Below are 18,239 nucleotides of genomic sequence, written 5' to 3' on the forward strand. Positions count from 1 at the left end.
ATTGCTTTTCAATTTTCTAAATTTTTAATCCATATGAAAATAATAAATTATTTATTTGATATAGAAGATATATACTGGATTAAATTTAATTTGATTTAAGAGTAAATAGATACCATTCCAAACTCTACCTCCCAAAAAAGTTTCAACTACAAATCAAAACTCTCCCTTTATATTAAAGAACTTTTCAATTTTTTTCTTCAAAAGGACTTCGTAACAATGGAGGATTGCATGAGACTGTGCATGAGGAAGCTTGCGCTATGGCGGACGACGACGTTTAAACCCTTGATGACGCACGCTGAGCTGGAGCCGATAATGGTCACCATGGGCTTCGTCAGCCTCCCGCCGTTCCAGGAAACTCCGGGGCTCGGCTGGAAGGAGTACGTTTACACCGCGTGGTGGCAGCCTAAACCTTTCTCTTCCTTAAGTTCCACGGCTGCTGAGCCGCCGTCTCCGAAGGATCCCCGCCCTTGACCGAAGTTGCCGTACCCCAGGATCGACGGGCTCCACATTGACACTTACCGTGCCTTCCTCGACGCCGTTAACTTTTATATTCAGATGTGGAATATTTCCGATATCTTCCATATCAGGTACGAATCACTTAATTTTTTTTAATGGATTTTTGGTCAAATTTTGCCTTAAGTCTCTGTATTCTTTGGTCTTTTGAAATTTAATCCCTTTATTTTAAATTTCAAAATTTTATTAGTTTCTCTACTGTCTAATTGTCCAATTAATAGTATTTAAACATAAAATTACTTTTTATATTATAAAAATAGAACTAATTATAAATTAAATAAAAATTATGATTTTTAACTTGTGAAAACAATTGAACGAAATAGAATATATATAAGTGATAATCCAACTAATAATAAACTGAATTTAATAAAACCCAAATTAAATCTAATTTTTAACTTGTTGAGAAAAAAATTATGATTTTCTGATTTTTCTGGGCCCTGTCAAATATTAAAATTGCTATTTTAGCTTGTTAAGAAAAAAATTTTGTTAAAAAATTAAAAAATGGTATGTTTAAAAATAAAAAATATGTAAAATCGATTTTTCTGATACTATGTCAATTTCTATATAATTTTTATTTGTATCCAACTTATTAGATCAAAAATCATTCAGATTTAAATTTCTTAACGATTAATTTCTTTTGTAGGGGACTACCTCTTCAACGTAATTACGATCGATACCGAAAGTGGCGGTGTATGGAAGATGAAAGTATATTTGTGTACAGGGAGGGGACACTAGGAGGAAGAAATCACTTGATCGTGCCGAACTCCGTCGGAAAAGACAGCAATAGCAGTTGCAACGATGACAGTGACGGTAACGATTATGGTTCCGTTGTCATTCGTGACAAAGGGAACAGTGACCGTGTTAACTGCGTTGTCCCATTGAAGGATATCATAGTATCTATTCTATGAACACAGAGATGCTTTTATGGATAATTAAAAGAGTTTAAAAATCAAACAAAAATAATAGTTAAAGAATCCAAAATTAATAAATAAATAAATAAACCTAGAAATTAGAAATTGACACACGCAATGAATTCACTTATTTGTTAACTCGTTTTGCTGTGTTAAGGGATGACCAGTCTTTTATTTATATTGACCTACAATTATATACAGATAATTTATTCCCTAAATGATCCTTGGACGTTCGAAAAGCTACCATAACGTTTAGATGGTTGAGGAACAAACAACAACACATTGGTCTAATTATGCTTTTAATCTCTATGGTTTTTACACATTTAAAGTTCGATCTCTTCACTTTTAGGAATTTAATGGCTAAATTAATAAAAAAGGTATTTTTTTTAATTAGACATTTAGGTTGTTTTTTTCTTTAGGAAAGCGTGCGTAATGTTAGAGTTTATAATTTTTTTAGGGTTGGGGTTTTTGGATTTTGGGATTGAAGTTTAGGGTTTTTAATTGAAATTGTAAAAGTTCATAGGTTGATTTGAGGGGTCAGGGATGTGATAACGCGCCTCAAAACATGTACATTTTATATATTATGGCGGGATAGAACCATCACCTCGAAACCCATTGTGAGGAAATCAAGTTTCGGGATAATAATGCTTAATACGATTAGAAGTCGAAGTCTAGATGGAGATCTTAGTTGATGGCTATGATGCAGTCACAGGTTCGAGTAATAATCGGGTGGCCAAGTGACGATCATTATGCGGTTAGGAGTTCAAACTTTTTGGATACCTTTAAACAGTGCCTTATATATATCATATATAATATTGATGTCATAATTATACGGAAAAACTTTAGGGACTTTTGGTGTAATTAATATAATTTTTTTCTCTATTTCTAAGCAGTTGGTATCTTTGATATTTCATTCTTATCTGAAGGCTGACATCGAAATGGACACAAGAGGACTCTCAGGTGAAGAACAAATGTTCCGGCACAGTAGAGGTTCAACTCAAGTCAGTGTGACAATGGTTGTAGTTATTAATGACTTGTTTAATAACGAAAATTATCGTCGCCTAGAAAGGAGCATCACCTTTATTGCACTTCAATAGTCGCTCCCAGCTTTAGAGTCCTCTTGTGTACACGATAATGCCAGCCTTTGAATAAGAAGGAAGGTTAAAGGTTAAAGGTATTAGTATCGCTTGTTGATTGTTGTTGCTCAGGACAGTAATCTGAGGATTTTTTCTATAACTGGAGAAATGGCAGATGAATCAAATTTCTTCATGAGTCGATTACGTTGCCACGTTTACTGGTAACTGGACATATGTCATATCAAACAGTGAAATCAATATATTGTCTGAGATTAAGCGTCATGGTTGCCTATGGGATTGCACTCATCATTGGTGCTACATACGACATGTGGGATCCAATTACCACAAAAAATATCCTTCGAAAACTAAGCGAGATCTAGTCATTGACATAGGTTTGTAGTCACAACTATTTAATCATTGTACATCAAATAATCATACTGGGTTTGTTCGTTGAACTAACAACTAGGCGTTTCTCAATAGCTTACAAGCTCGTCCAACATTGATTCCATAAAATGTTGAACAACCTGTGCACCATCAATGTTTACAGTGCGACGTACCTAGTGAATATATCTTTTAAACAGTGACGCAATCATATGACGAGGGTCTATGATGCGGGCACATGACGTTAAACTTAGCTGAGTGCATCAATTCTGTACTAAAGGGGATGCATCATTTATTGGTAATCTCGGTTGTCAAAGAAACATACTTTTGTCCGATCGCCTTGTTTTTAAAGAGCGTGACAGCGTATGCTGGACAGATAATAGGCGGCGGTACTTGATACGATGATGTCATAAAAGAGATTCTATGAAATACAGTGAGGATGAACACTATATACGTAGTGTGCCAATTGTGTCGGAGCCTCTATTTTAAAGTCAAGGAGCACGATAGGCCCAACCACGACATGTCAATGGCATCTTATCGTGTGAACCTAACAGCAAGGACTTGCAATTGTTAGAAATCCTAAGCACTTCAGTTCCAATGCACACATGCAATTGCTGTATGTGGGAAAGTACGAATTGATTACGTGTCTTACATCTACAATGTCTACCGACTAGAACACATTTGCAGTGTGTGAAGTCTTGAACTCCCAATTGTCCCAGATAATAGCATGTGACTGTCAGTGTCTAGTGCACCATACGAGTTAGCTCTGAACAAATACCTGCGTCGCATCCCCCAAGGTCACCTGAATTCCACCTGGATAAGGAACAATATGGATGTTTGGGAGATGGACAATCAAGAAAGATTATGCGAGTATTGTAGAAACCTAGGGCATACGAAGGTAACATGTTCTCTGTACAAGGTTACATTAGGGCCTCAACGATAATAGCATTATTTTCTTCCAAATAGTATTTATTCCAATGCTTTCATTATTCAAATGTTCCAAATTTTTTGTACATTGAAGTAACTTACGCATATCTCACGTTAGATAGTAATGAAGACAAATGTGATGTTCGAATGAAAAACCTTGATTTATTTATTTATTCAAAAATATATATTTACATCGCACTATTTAGAAAAAATATATCAATCATAAAAAAATACATCAATCGTCTCGTCGGGGAGAATGTGTGCCACAAAGCAGTGGACAACGGTTGTGTGGAGGATTTTTGTGGGGCTCTGAAGGTGCAGGCCTATAGACTTCCTCCTCGCTGCTATTATCACCTCTACCCGCACCTAGCAATGGCCATTGGGCCTTATCTCCGGCTACGCTAATGCCATCATAGTCCTCCGTGGTTGACTGCTGTGTCATCTTAGGTCACAAAAAAACAATGATGTTTGTGGTGTTTGTGTCAGTATTGACATGTAACAATAAGGTGGTCCAAATCTCGGATACATCAGCATTGTCCCCAGCATCGATTGATGCATGGGTGTCTATGTCAATGTCGTCATTAGTGGCAATGCATGCGCCAGCATCTGGTCAGACATCTAGGTCGGTATCGACGTTGGCATGAGGGTGAAGAATGTGGAGGACGTCGGTACTCTGAAATATGTACATACGGGAACAGAAGAACTGCCCACTACGGCGACTATGCGTAGTGCGGTGTTTATAAAAAAACATTGAGGTTAGCGAAATGAAGAGGAACAAGTGATGTAAACTGACTTGAATATTACGTAAACATAGGCGTTGTTTCTTTTGTTAGAGCCAATGATAAACCTGTTGTGCGACCGCGTCCCCTCCTACGCTGTTGTTGTGACGGTTGTCATTGTCTCTTCGGTCGAATTTGTCTACTCGCCTTCTACGAAAGTAGATGTAGCTTCTCAATAACTTTGAACTACATCATGTAATCGGTTTCTACCGCCCTGTCCACTGAAGAAAGTTGTTCATAGACGGGTAAGGATTCCATCCTACAATCCCAAGCCTGGATGTGCTCATTGTGCTTCCCTGTCCAATCCTTGTCGTTCTTCCCTCGCATGTCCACATTGTGTAGCTTTTTTATGACTCGCAGTGGCAGCAAAATTTGTTACATTTACCTGAACTACCGCAATACCTGGTCCGATTTGTGCATTTCCACCACCACGTACACTAACAACGATACCTTCACGTCCCACATATCCCAGTTTGGAAACACTTTCGACGGGATGCAAGATATGATATTAGCACCGGCGAATGATATCTATTCAAACTGAAAAGCAAAATTAAAAATATAGTTACGTACAATTTTATTTTTTTACTAATCATTGCGTAATTAATATAGGTTCGAAAGAATAAGTAACAAACCTTGGCTTCGAAGCTTTGATCTAACAGCAGCCTAAAATCTTCAAGCTCTTCCGGTAATCCCACGTAACTCCGCCTATGGCTCCACCTGTACAAGCGATATGTTAGTCGAAACATATAATAAATAAAAATATTTATTGTACAAACTACATATTTATTAATAAATTTAGATTTTTTACCTCGTCACCAATAGGAACACGTATGGGTCGGTCATTTTGGGATGTAGAAACGGTAGTCACCACCAAGCCCACGACTTTAATAGGAGCAGGCAACCACCGATTGACATCGCATTCGGTACCGTGGCCCAACACAGCTCCTAGTATAACGTGGACAAGACGGCAGACCCCCAACTTAGTTTTCCTCATTCAATGAAGTCCACTAGATGTAGTAGTCACCTTACGTGTACTAAATTTTGAGATTTATCGAGCATTAAAATTCCCCCAATTAGCCTCATGATGAATGCTTGAGCTCATTATTCTATAACCTCCTCCGTTGGGTCTTTAGAAAACTCTTTGAAATTATCCTCCAATCAGTTGATCGATATCCGGCCACTAAACCTGTTCGAGACTTTTCCCAACATTGCTCTACAGAGGTCCACTTTATCAGGAACGACTGTTGATAGCGTGACGACTGGCTCATCCATCGGCATATCAAGTTGTAACACTACGTCCTCGAGTGTGATTGTACACTTACTGCATGGAAGGTGGAAAGTATGTGCTTCAGGCCTCCTTCTTTCCACCAACATGTTGATTAGTGTAGGATTGAGTTTGCAGCACCCGAACATGCGAGATGTATGCAAGAATCCTTCCTCTTGCAAGTAGCCACAAATTTGATGGATCGGAAGCTTTCTCATATTATGTATGAAACCCTCCAAAACACAATCATCTGCCTATTTATAACATAAAAAAATTGTATTTCAAATTATCAAAAAATAATTAATTAAATTTAGCATAATTAAAAATAACAAAATTTAAAATTTTGTCTTAACATTGTTGCTTGGGCGGTGGAGATATGCTTGTCGTCAAAACGAATTAGAGAGGTGGCCATCGTGAGAAATTAATTTGAACGAATAAAATGCAAGATAATTAAAAATATATATTTTTAAATGAGAATATCGATAAATTTAGAATAAAAAGATTGAGAGAGTTTGAGTTGAAAGAAGGATGTGAATGAAAAAAATGAAATTTGAGAGTATTTATAGGGTAAAAAAAGTTTACTGTGCTCCATTCAATTTTTTTTTACTGTTGCGGCAACGTTCAAAAAGCCGTGGTTTCCCTTTCCCTCTCCTAAAATCAATTTATCTCCCTGATTAAAAAAATCTCAAAAACCTAATAAATAATAAAAACGACATTTAAGCCTAATTTTGCTTAATGCAATCGTTATTTTTATTTTATAATTAAAATTTAATTTAATTATATTAGTAAAGTGCTTTTATTAAATTTGATTATAATATATATTTGAAATAAATAAAAACTTGCTTGCATGCCTAATTTAAAGCCTTGAGTAAAAACAAAAAATTAGATTACCCTCTCCTTAACTAATAAAAATATAAATCATTCAAATTAAATGTTGTAGCTTTTGAATAAATAAATAAAATTATATTTTTAACTCTTACAAAAATTTTATAATACAAATTAAGTCCTTTTAACATAAAAATTTTAAATTTTAATTCCTTTAAAATTTTATAATTTCATCTCAATTCTCTTAAATAAAACTCCTAACTTAACATTTAGTATAGACTTTCATTTGTAAACATTTTATTAGACATCAACAGTTACATTATACATTACAAAATCATGAATATTACTCGATAATCAACCCAAAAATAAGGCAATTATCCATCCTGAGACCTATATTAATGAAACAATTGGCAACTCTATTATCAATTTGACATACAGAAAGGAATGAGACAAACTTGAAACAATGCGCTGAATTGCGTCCATCATTCATATAAAGTACTACTTTGAAGTTTTGTGATGATTCTAGCATAATCACTTTTTATAGTTATATTGCGATTGTCATTGTCGTGTGTGCACTTGAGGTTGGAATAGCTTTCATTTTTCTATTTTGAATTACTGCTCAAGAATTTTATAACCTTAGATTTAGAATTGAAAATGTTACAATTTGGATTCAGAAAAAATTTTGTTTTAAAAATTTTAAATAATCCAATTTAATGAAAGTCATTAATTGAATTTAAATTATTAAATCAAAAGAGTAAGGAGTAAATTTTTGGAATTGAAAAAAAGGATCAAATTTTAAATTTGTAAAAGTTACAGGGACTGGAAACAAAGTTAGACCACTATAAATTGCGTGTACGGTGGCGCGAAGATTTAGTTATTTCGAAAAGAAAGAAAATCGAAGGTTAGCCCGGTGCTGCTTTCTCTCTTTTTTATTATTATTTATTATTGTATTGATTTCATTCTCTGGCATTTTGTTTTCCAATGAATTTGAATTTTAACCAACGCCGATACCAGATTTCGCCTATCTGAACCGCCGATTGAGGCCGTGATGTCAGCCTCCCAAACGCTCGGCGGTCCGTCGAGGTGCGGCCGCGTTTTGGGACCATCTCTCGATAAGATCATCAAAAACGCCGCTTGGCGGAAACACTCTCACGTCGTTTCCTCATGCAAATCCACTCTCGAAAAGCTTGACACTCTCTCCGACACCGGATTGTCCGATCCGAAGTCTACTCTGCTCGGCATTTCCTCGTCCGACGCCGATTTTGTCCTCAAACCTATCCTTCTCGCCCTCGACTCCAAGTACGCCAAAGTAGCCGAGCCGGCACTTGAGTGTACGTTCAAATTGTTCTCCCTCGGCATCGTTCGGGGCGAGATAGATAGCAATAAGTCAAATCCGATTCTTTACAAAATTGTCGAAAGTGTTTGCAAAGTCGGTGGCATAGGCGAGGAACCGGTCGAGCTTGCTGTGCTACGTGTTTTACTCACCGCCGTACGATGTCCTTGCGTTTTGATCCGTGGCGATTGCTTGCTTCTTGTCGTTAAAACTTGTTATAACGTATATTTAGGTAGTTTAAGCGGAACCATTCAGGCATGTGCTAAGTCCGTTTTAGCTCAGATTATGCTTATTGTATTCACCCGGGCGGAAGAAGATTCTATGGACGTTTCTATCAAAGCAGTGTCGGTTAATGAGCTTTTAGAGTTTACTGATAAGAATTTAAATGAAGGAAGTTCACTTTATAATTGTCAGAATTTTGTTAGCGAGGTTATGAATGCTAGTGAAGGGGTTCCCGATTTGAAGCTTTCTCAGCCGATTACGGTTCACGACTTGCGAAATGGTGAGTCTAAGTTGTCGAAAGGGGAGCAGAATGAGGAAGTTGAGGAGGAAGAGATGAAGGAAGGGGCGGAATCAGGTTCCGCTGTGGTTAGTAGTGAAATTAGGGAGGATGGGTTTCATGTTTTTAAGAATTTGTGTAAGTTGTCTATGAAGTTTTCATCGCAGGAGAATCCGGATGATCAGATCCTTTTGAGAGGCAAGACATTGTCTTTGGAACTCCTCAAGGTTATTATGGACAAAGGGGGTCCAATTTGGGGCACAAATGAGAGGCAAGTCATTCTATACTAAGTTCAAGTAGGATTCTGATATTTTATTTCCTTTGAAATATGGACTTGTAATACGATACTATTAGCTATCATGGTTTTTTGCATGGTGCCATATTACTTCGGGTCTTACCTTTGATAGAAATGTTATTATTATTATTCATATAGTTATTGGTATACTATTACTATGATTATTGAGTTAGGAGCCTTAAAATGGTATTCAACATTTAGACTTTGGATGTTTTCAATGTTATCAAGATGTGGGTGTTACATAATTGATTAAGGGCAAAGGTATTTAGGTTTCAAAGTCCTAGATACGGAGGATACATATCCGACACCTCAAATTGGATATTGCTATGGGGTCTTGATCCTCCAACTTAGAGGCAACATAAGAAATCCTGAATGAATCTGTGTTAGACATAATTGAAGATTATAATACACCCAAATAACCCTTTCTTTTCGTGTGCTTATATACACTGGGTAGTTGGAGGAACTATCTAAAGAATCTTTGGTTAGCTAATTTTACAAAATAATAAGGTAAATGCTCCAAAAACATCGTTGATTATTTTCTTTTGAACAATTTATTATTTTTCTTGAAGGTTTTGTATGTCTTGTAGTATTTGTGATAAATAGCTCACTTGTTATTCTGCAGTCTTCAGTTAAATTTATTTTGGTGTTCATATATTCCGTGTTACATCATGCAGGTTTCTTAATGTATTTAAGCAGTATCTCTACTTATCATTGTTAAAAAACAGTGCATTGTCAGTAATGTCAGTTTTCCAGCTTCAGTGTTCTATTTTTATGAGCCTGTTAACAAAATTTAGGTCAGGGTTGAAAGCTGAAACTGGAATACTCTTTCCTATGCTTATCCTTCGAGTTCTAGAGAATGTTCTCCAGCCAAGTTTTCTACAGAAAATGACTGTCCTTAATTTGTTGGACAAGATTGGTGGGGATTCACAGATAATCATCGATATATTTGTGAACTATGATTGTGACGTGGATTCACCAAACATATTTGAAAGGTATTCCTTTTTCCTAATAATTGTTAATACAAGTGTTTGACATGAGTGCTACTTCTGTGTCATCTAGTGTGTTTATCATGTTAAATTTCCCATAGAAGTATCCTGAATTAGATGGAAAATCCTCTATGAGTTTGATTCAAAATTTGAAAAAGGAATGTTGGTCAATATAGGAATTAACTCAAGTACCAGTTATCAATTGAGCTATCAGAGCATGCTTTAGCTTCTTTTCTAATTTGTGCGTGTGATCATACCTGTTTAAAAACAATAATTAATTTATTTCTAGTTGTTGCACTATAGTAAAATGAATTAGAAATCATATAATTAAACCGTATGTGAAATCTCATATGAAACTGGAACCTTTCTCCCAAATTTTGTAAAAATCATGAAGGTCAATATAAAAATTAAACCGAAAATCTGTCTTTGGAGATTTTACTAGAGCTTGCTTTAGCTTCTTTCTAATGTAAACAGATATTTTAATTTCTCATTTTGTTTTATTTCTTAATGTTTCGTACTTTATACAATGTATTAAAACTCTTATAATTCCATCAGATATTTGCAGGGTTGTCAATGGCCTCCTGAAAACTTCTCTAGGGCCACCATCTGGTTCAACCACAACTTTGTCTGCAGTCCAGGATATTTTTCTCCGGCATGAATCAGTGCAGTGCTTGGTTAGCATCATTAAGTCAATGGGAGCTTGGATGGATTAACAGCTGAATATAGGTGATTCTGACTTGCCTAGGAGCTTCGGGAGTGACACTTCATCAGAGAGACCTTCAACCTCGATTGTAGAAGATGGAGTTGTCCCTGATTGTGAGTTGCATCCGGAAATGCATTTTGAATTGTCAGATACTGCTACGCTTGAGCAACGCTGGGCTTACAAGATTGAGCTCCAAGTCAGTAATTTCTTTATGTTGGGATAAGTATGAGTGGTTCTTCAAGTAGCAGTTACTTATCTAGTACTGAAACTGTCACAGAGGGCTGCCTAAATATATCATGATAATTTGCCATATTACAATTGACTTCTCTTCAGTCATGTATTTTTATATAGCTTAATTTTGTGTAGCTCTCCTTTTGTTTACAAGCTTAGTTTTACTGACCAACTTTACTGGGTTACATGCAGAAAGGTGTCTCATTATTTAACAGGAAGCCTTTCAAAGGCATCGAGTTTCTTATAAATACCAAAAAAGTTGGCAACTCTCCGGAGGAAGTGGCTGGTTTTCTGAAGAATAACACTGCTGGGCTTAGTGAAACCGTGATTGGTGATTATTTGGGTGAAAGGGAGGAATTTGCTTTGAGAGTCATGCATGCTTATGTAGATTCATTTAATTTCAAATCTATGGATTTTGGTGAAGCAATAAGATTCTTCCTATGCGGCTTCAGGTTACCAGGAGAGGCACAGAAAATAGACCGCATCATGGAGAAGTTTGCTGAGCGATATTGTAAATGCAATCCAAACTCATTTACGAGTGCAGATACTGCCTATGTACTGGCATACTCTGTCATAATGCTCAACACTGATGCCCGTAATAACATGGTCAAAGAAAAGGTTTGTTTGTCAAAGCTGTTTTTGTTTCTTCAGTTTATTACTGAACTTTGGGCTTTTGCTTCACATGCTTGCTTCCTTAATTATGTGTCTTATGAAGAATCTTTCTGATCTATTCTTCTGCTTGTATGCCATTCTGGGCTTTCATAAATAATAATATTGTTGTCAATAATATTGATCTTTCCTTGTACTCTTGCAAATTATGCTTTTAATTTTACATGGATAAAATTATAATAGATCTGATTATGTTCTCATTGTATCATATGTTGCTTCTGTATTCAGATGACCAAGTCTGATTTCATCCGAAACAACCGAGGAATAGATGATGGCAAGGATTTACCTGAGGAATATCTTGGTGCTCTTTATGATCAGATTGTAAAAAATGAAATTAAGATGAATGCTGATTCTTCTCTTCCTCAAAACAAGCAGGCAAACAGCTTAAGAAAGTTATTGGGTATGAATGGTTTACTCAATCTGGTCAATAAGCAAACAGAAGAAAAGCCTTTGGGTGCAAATGGGCTTCTTATAAGACATATTCAAGAGCAGTTTAAGGCAAAGAAAGGAAAATCAGAGTAAGTTTTTAATCTAATTTTGAAGGTTTCTCACTTGTATGGGTCATATATCGGTTTCATCTCGGCTCATGGTTTCAATTTGTTAGTTTTGAGTTTTGACTGTGTATTCTTCCTTGGTAACATTTATCTGTACACTTCAGATGAATTTTCACATTATGATTAGAGAGAGATGTTATAGCAATGGATTTAAACTGTGATCGCAAACGTGTTCTCAACCACTTTGCGTCTTTCATAGTTGCTATGTAACTGAAGCTATGGCAGTCATGATATATATATATACTTTTGTCATTTTGTTCGACTTATTATAAAACATAGTAATGATAAAATTCTTTTTTACTAATGGTTTATGACACTCTATAAGCATATACTTATGAAAGAAAAAAATTGTTCACAGCTGTAAATTGAATCTAGATAAATATAATTCACTCTCTTGAGATTAGTTGCTGTGGATTGCTAATCAGTCACACCCAAATCATGGGGAATATTAGTGGTGGAGGGAGCTAAAGCAGTAAAAATAACAGCTGTACTGTTGCCTTAGAGCTGCTAGTTATTGTACATTCTTTTGCATGCCATAGGTTGTGATGTGTTGGTCGGGACATCATTTCATTTTAATTGACCCTAGGCCTAAACGTTTGATAAATAAACAAGATGCATCATTAAACAAAAAGGATTTAGTTCTTGTACCGTCCTCTATAGATTCTCTCCATCTTCTGTTTTAAATTGACTTTTGTTCTTTTATCATCCAAAATATCCTAGAAGACATACATATTACATAATATTTATTAACAGTAGCTTTTCTTTTCTTTGCTTTTGCAGGTCTGGCTATCATCACATTTCAGATGTAGCAATCTTGAGGTTTATGGTGGAGGTCTGCTGGGGACCTATGCTGGCTGCATTCAGTGTCACTCTTGACCAGAGTGATGATAGACTTGCTACCACTCAATGCTTACAGGGCTTTCGATATGCTGTGCATGTGACTGCAGTAATGGGCATGCAGACACAGAGAGATGCTTTTGTCACATCTGCAGCAAAGTTCACCCTTCTCCATTGTGCTGCAGATATGAAACAAAAGAATGTTGATGCTGTAAAGGTAAGTAATTTCTTTGCACATGATAATAAAGAATGGAATCTCCTCCTGGTTTTCTCCTTTTCAACGTCAGAGGAAGCATTAAAATTGCTGCATCCGAATGTTTGCTCATACAGCCTCGCACCATAGAAACCATAAAATTCATTTGTTATGTACATTATAGTTTTATGCTTTTTAGTTCCTTTTCCTGATGTTGCTTGGTTGTGCAACATTGATAGTCTAGTAGGTTGAAGTAGAACCAAGTAGCCTAAACTGTGATGGTTGAATAGTAAAAGTTGTCCAGTTGTTTGTTAGTGAAGTAGGCTTGAAAATTTAATGCATAAATGAAAATTTAATGCATAAAATTTAGTTAGTAAAGCATGTTGCATGCAGATAGTGTAAGTTTCTTTCTGTGAAATGTTAATATCTCACCTGCTGAAACACTTCATTCAGGCAATAATATCCATCGCCATTAAAGATGGTAACCATCTTCAGGAAGCATGGGAGCATATATTGACATGCCTGTCCAGAATTGAGCATTTGCAATTGTTGGGAGAAGGTGCACCAGTTGATGCAGGCGTTTTATCTGTATCTAACAGTGAAACAGATGAAAAGACATCGAAACCTGTTGGTCTTCAATCTCTGAAGAAAAAAGGAGCCATCCAAAATCCAGCTGTAATGGCAGTTGTCCGAGGGGGTTCATATGATAGCACCACTGTTAGAATCAATAGTTCTGGACTTGTACCTCCAGAGCAGATTAATCAATTCATTGCAAACTTGAACTTGTTGGACCAGATAGGAAATGCCGAGTTGAGCCATGTTTTTGCACATAGCCAAAGTTTAAATAGTGAAGCAATAGTGGCATTTGTGAAAGCCCTTTGCAAAGTTTCTATGTCAGAGTTGCAGTCTCCAACAGATCCTCGAGTTTTTAGCCTAACAAAACTAATTGAAATTGCGTATGAGTCTTATCTTTTTCTTTAAGTAAATTTCCTATAATGCTATCTCCAACAGATCTTAAATTTTTAGCCTCACAGATAAAATCGCCCTGTCTCTGTCTGATGCATCTCTCTCTCTCTCTCTCTCTCTCTCTCTCTCTCTCTCTCTTTATCTCCCTCCTCCTTTGTGTGCCTATGGAGAATCCTTATTCTACAATTTTCTATTGCAGGCATTACAATATGAACCGCATCAGATTAGTTTGGTCTCGCATGTGGCATGTTCTTTCTGATTTCTTTGTTTCGGTTGGATTGTCCAAGAATTTTTCTGTAGCAAGTTCTGTGATGGATTCATTGTGGCATCTTGCTATGAAATTTTTAGAACGTGAGGAGCTTGCAAACTACAATTTCCAACATGAATTCTTGAGACCATTTGTGATCATTATGCAGAAAAGCGACTCTACAGAAATAAGGGAATTAACAGTTCGATGTATTTCTCATATGGTCCTCAGCCGTGCTAGTAATGTGAAATCTGGATGGAGAAGTGTTTTTATGGTGCTGGTCCTCAGCCGTGCTTGTACAAGAGATCTATTATTGTGCTGGTCTGATAGTCATTCTTTTGTCTCAATTTTGTCCTTTGTCATAGGTGTTCACAGCTGCGGCTGATGATGAGCAGAAGAATATTGTTTTACTGGCATTTGAGACAATGGAAAAAATAGTTCGAGAACACTTTCCTCATGTTACTGAGACAGAGGCTACCACTTTTATGGATTGTATAAAATGTCTCATCAAGTTCACAAATAGCAGGATTAACAGTGATGTTAGCCTCAATGCTATTGCATTTCTCCGGTTTTGTGCCCTCAAACTTGCTGAGGGAGGACTTGGTTGCACTGGCAAGAGCTGGGATGATGGTTCATCTGTTTCAATTATATATAAGGATGATTCAGATGTACGAAGTTTAGGCAATATTGATGATCATGGATCCTGTTGGGTTCCTCTGCTAACAGGTAAACTGCTAATTTAGTTGCTTGGAAATCCTAAAACCTCACTGGCTCTGTTATGCAAAACGGATGGATAATAGGCTATCTGTGTGACTGATGGATAATAGGATATTTCTGTACAGAGGTCTTGTATGCCACTCCTCCTGGTTGGATCATATTTATTATTTCATCAAACTACACCCAGTCTAGGTTAGACTCTTGTTGTCCAAGTTGAATGCTAAAATATCTCCACTTGTCTGCTTCTTTCTGAATGGCAACATGATTGTTATCTGCTTTGGTTTTCGATGTTGCAAAGATGAAGTGCCATTCCTGTTTTGAACTTGTAGAATTTTGATATGTTATTTCAGGTTTGTCAAAACTAACATCAGATTCAAGACCAGCTATACGAAAGAGTTCATTGAAAGTTCTTTTCAACATCCTGAAGGATCATGGTCATCTTTTCTCACGAGCATTCTGGATTGGTGTTTTTAGTTCTATTGTTCTCCCCATATTTAATGATGCATGCAAAAGGACGGACATGGCAGTAAAAGACGAGCAAGATCCACCAACTTCAAAATCTCCGCATCCTGATGGAAGTACATGGGACACAAATTCTCGAAGTAACAGCACGCTGTTTAGTAGATTTATTTATCTGTTATTACAATTTACTTAGGCCTCAGATATCAAATGTGGTATCTATTCTGATAGGGCTCTTAGAAAGTCCAACAAAGGGTTCTGCAAGCACTTCATTTGCAGCGATACTTTGTTTGACAGCAGAGTTGGGAAGTAGATTTTCAGAAGATGAATGGAGAAAATTTTTTCTAGCTTTAAAAGAAGCAGCCACATCAACATTGCCAGAGTTTATGAAGCTTTTGAGAACCATGGATGACATCAGATTGCCTGACAATTCTCAATCCCATGATAATATCGAAACAAGCTCTGATGATGGAACGAAAAATGATGATCTTGAGGATGATAATCTGCAAACCGTGGCTCACGTGGTTTAGAGAATGAAGAGTCATATAGCAGTCCAGCTGCTAATTTCACAGGTTCTCCCATTACACACTATTTTCTTGCATGCTAATAATTGACTCTTTACGATACCATCGAAGCACGTGACATGATCGTTTGTTTTTTGGCTTTCACCATTGCAGGTTATAAAAGATACAAACAAAAAAAACCTACAATTCTTGTCAGCTTCCAACATCAGTATCATTGTTGAGATATTTTCTTCCATCGCATCACATGCTCAGCAACTTAACACCGATACTACCCTTCAAAAGAAAATACGGATAGCATGCTCGATCATGGAGCTCACTGATCCTCCTATGGTTCACTTCGAGAACGAGGCGTACCAAAATTACCTCGACTTCCTCCAAGATTTAGTCCAAAACAACCCATCTGTCTCGGCTGAGATGAACCTAGAATCACTACTCGTGGCAGTATGTGAAAATATACTAGAGTTATACCTTAACCGTACAGATCACCACTACGAGCAGCAGAAATCAGACCCAGCCACGCGTTGGGTTCTTCCATTGCCTTTAGCCAAAAAGGAAGAATTGGCAGCTAGAAGGCCTTTACTAGTGTTAGCATTGAAGGCATTGAGTGATCTGGGAAAGGATTCCCTAAGAAAATACATTGCAAATCTGTTTCATCTGTTGGTAGGTCTCGTGCGGACCGAGCACAACTTGGGCTCAAGCGAAGCCGAACGTGTTCTAACCAACAAATTCCAATCAGGTATAGGTCCAATAATTATGCAATAATTTGTCATCTTATACAGTATTACTTACTCATATATTCCATTATTATATCACAGTTTTGATCATTATAGTTGGCTTGAATTGAAAAGCCAAAATGTCATCAATATTATATTCTTCTTGTAGCAAATTTTGACTTTTATTTTGATTAAACATGCTGTCAGTTTCAGTATTTTTGTAAAATTTGAGATTTAATTTGTGTGTTTAACAAGTTAAAATTAATTTTTTATTTTTAAATTTAAAATTTAAAATTTTTAGTTCAATTATTGACATCGCTAATATATTCTATTAAAATTTACTCATCATTAAATATGCTTGCTTCTAAATTGACATGATTGCATGAGTATAATGATAGCAATCCTATAGAAAATTTTAATATTAGGAATAGAATTTTTAAATTTATTTTAATTAAGGTTAGGATATTCTCAAAATTCATTTCAATACATAAATTTACGACATATTTTACACTTTTGTTTTGTTTTTCTCTCCCTTCATAAAGGTGTATCTTTTTCTTTCAAATGTTTGTAGTTTGTGGGTCATAGTCCACGTTAATCATCAAAGTATTATTTATTTGTGTTTATTGAATTTTGGGATTTTTCATATAATTTAATATTCTAATATCAAATGAAATTCATGATATTTCTCTTTAGAAGCACGACAAGCATCTGGAAGTCATATGATCCACTACCATGATAATGCATCTTTTTGGTTGTCATCTTTTATGCATAATTGAATCATTTTTATTTGTTTTAAAGAAACCTGTCTGGATGATCAGCAAGCTAGTGAAGACACTGGGTTGGCTTATGGCTGGCTGCTGCCCCCATCATTACTGTCCTTTTTCTTTACATTTAGTCCTTAAATTTGGAATTTTTTTTAATTTGGTCCTTGATTTTTTTTTGTTCATATTAAATTTGGAATTCGACAGTTTTTCTTTTGTTAAGATGTGACGATATGATATTCTGATTGTTTCAAATCATTACTTCAAATTTTTTTATATAAAATCTAAAAGAAAACAAAAATTTTAATGTGGTATAGTCTCTGTCATTTTCAAGGATAAATCAGGAACAATTGCCATATTCTTAAACTAATTATGTGGTCAAAAAAATTCAGGGATTAAGATAAAAAAGTTATCAAATTTAAGAACTAAATGTTGTTTAATTTTCTTTTTACATCTTTGATAGGGGCAGCCCAGCACTATCACTAGCCCTTGGACTTGTTGACTTTCTCAGATGGCTTTGCCCCTACTGCCTTTGTTTTCCTCATCTTTTCTATTATTTCGTCTTTTCTTTGTCTCTTTGTTGCCACTTGCCAAATAAAATATCGATCTTTGTGGTTTGAAAAATTAGACTTTTCTATATAAATATTGATTTTATTATAGAATTTTTAAAGAATTATATAAGGAAAACTCTACTGCTAGTGTTAAGATATTGACGTATGTTATTATATATATTTAATTGAGTTAGTGCTATAAATATTGACATATATTATAAAAAACACTAAAATTATTTATAGTCTTCTCTCTAATTTATAAATAAAAAGAAAATATACTTTAGCGCATTTGATCTACGTCATTCTACATTGACAACAATATCTA

At 35.8% G+C, this 18,239-nt stretch overlaps 2 pseudogenes; both read left to right on the plus strand.

Annotated features, from left to right (window-relative positions):
* The first annotated feature begins 216 nt into the window (after window positions 1-216).
* LOC108462632 (uncharacterized) lies at window positions 217-1,449 on the plus strand (annotated as a pseudogene).
* A 6,137-nt stretch (window positions 1,450-7,586) lies between these two features.
* LOC108463240 (brefeldin A-inhibited guanine nucleotide-exchange protein 1-like) lies at window positions 7,587-16,863 on the plus strand (annotated as a pseudogene).
* Window positions 16,864-18,239: the final 1,376 nt, after the last annotated feature.

This window comes from Gossypium arboreum, chromosome 13, assembly GCF_025698485.1.
Source record: "Gossypium arboreum isolate Shixiya-1 chromosome 13, ASM2569848v2, whole genome shotgun sequence".
NCBI lineage: Eukaryota > Viridiplantae > Streptophyta > Magnoliopsida > Malvales > Malvaceae > Gossypium > Gossypium arboreum.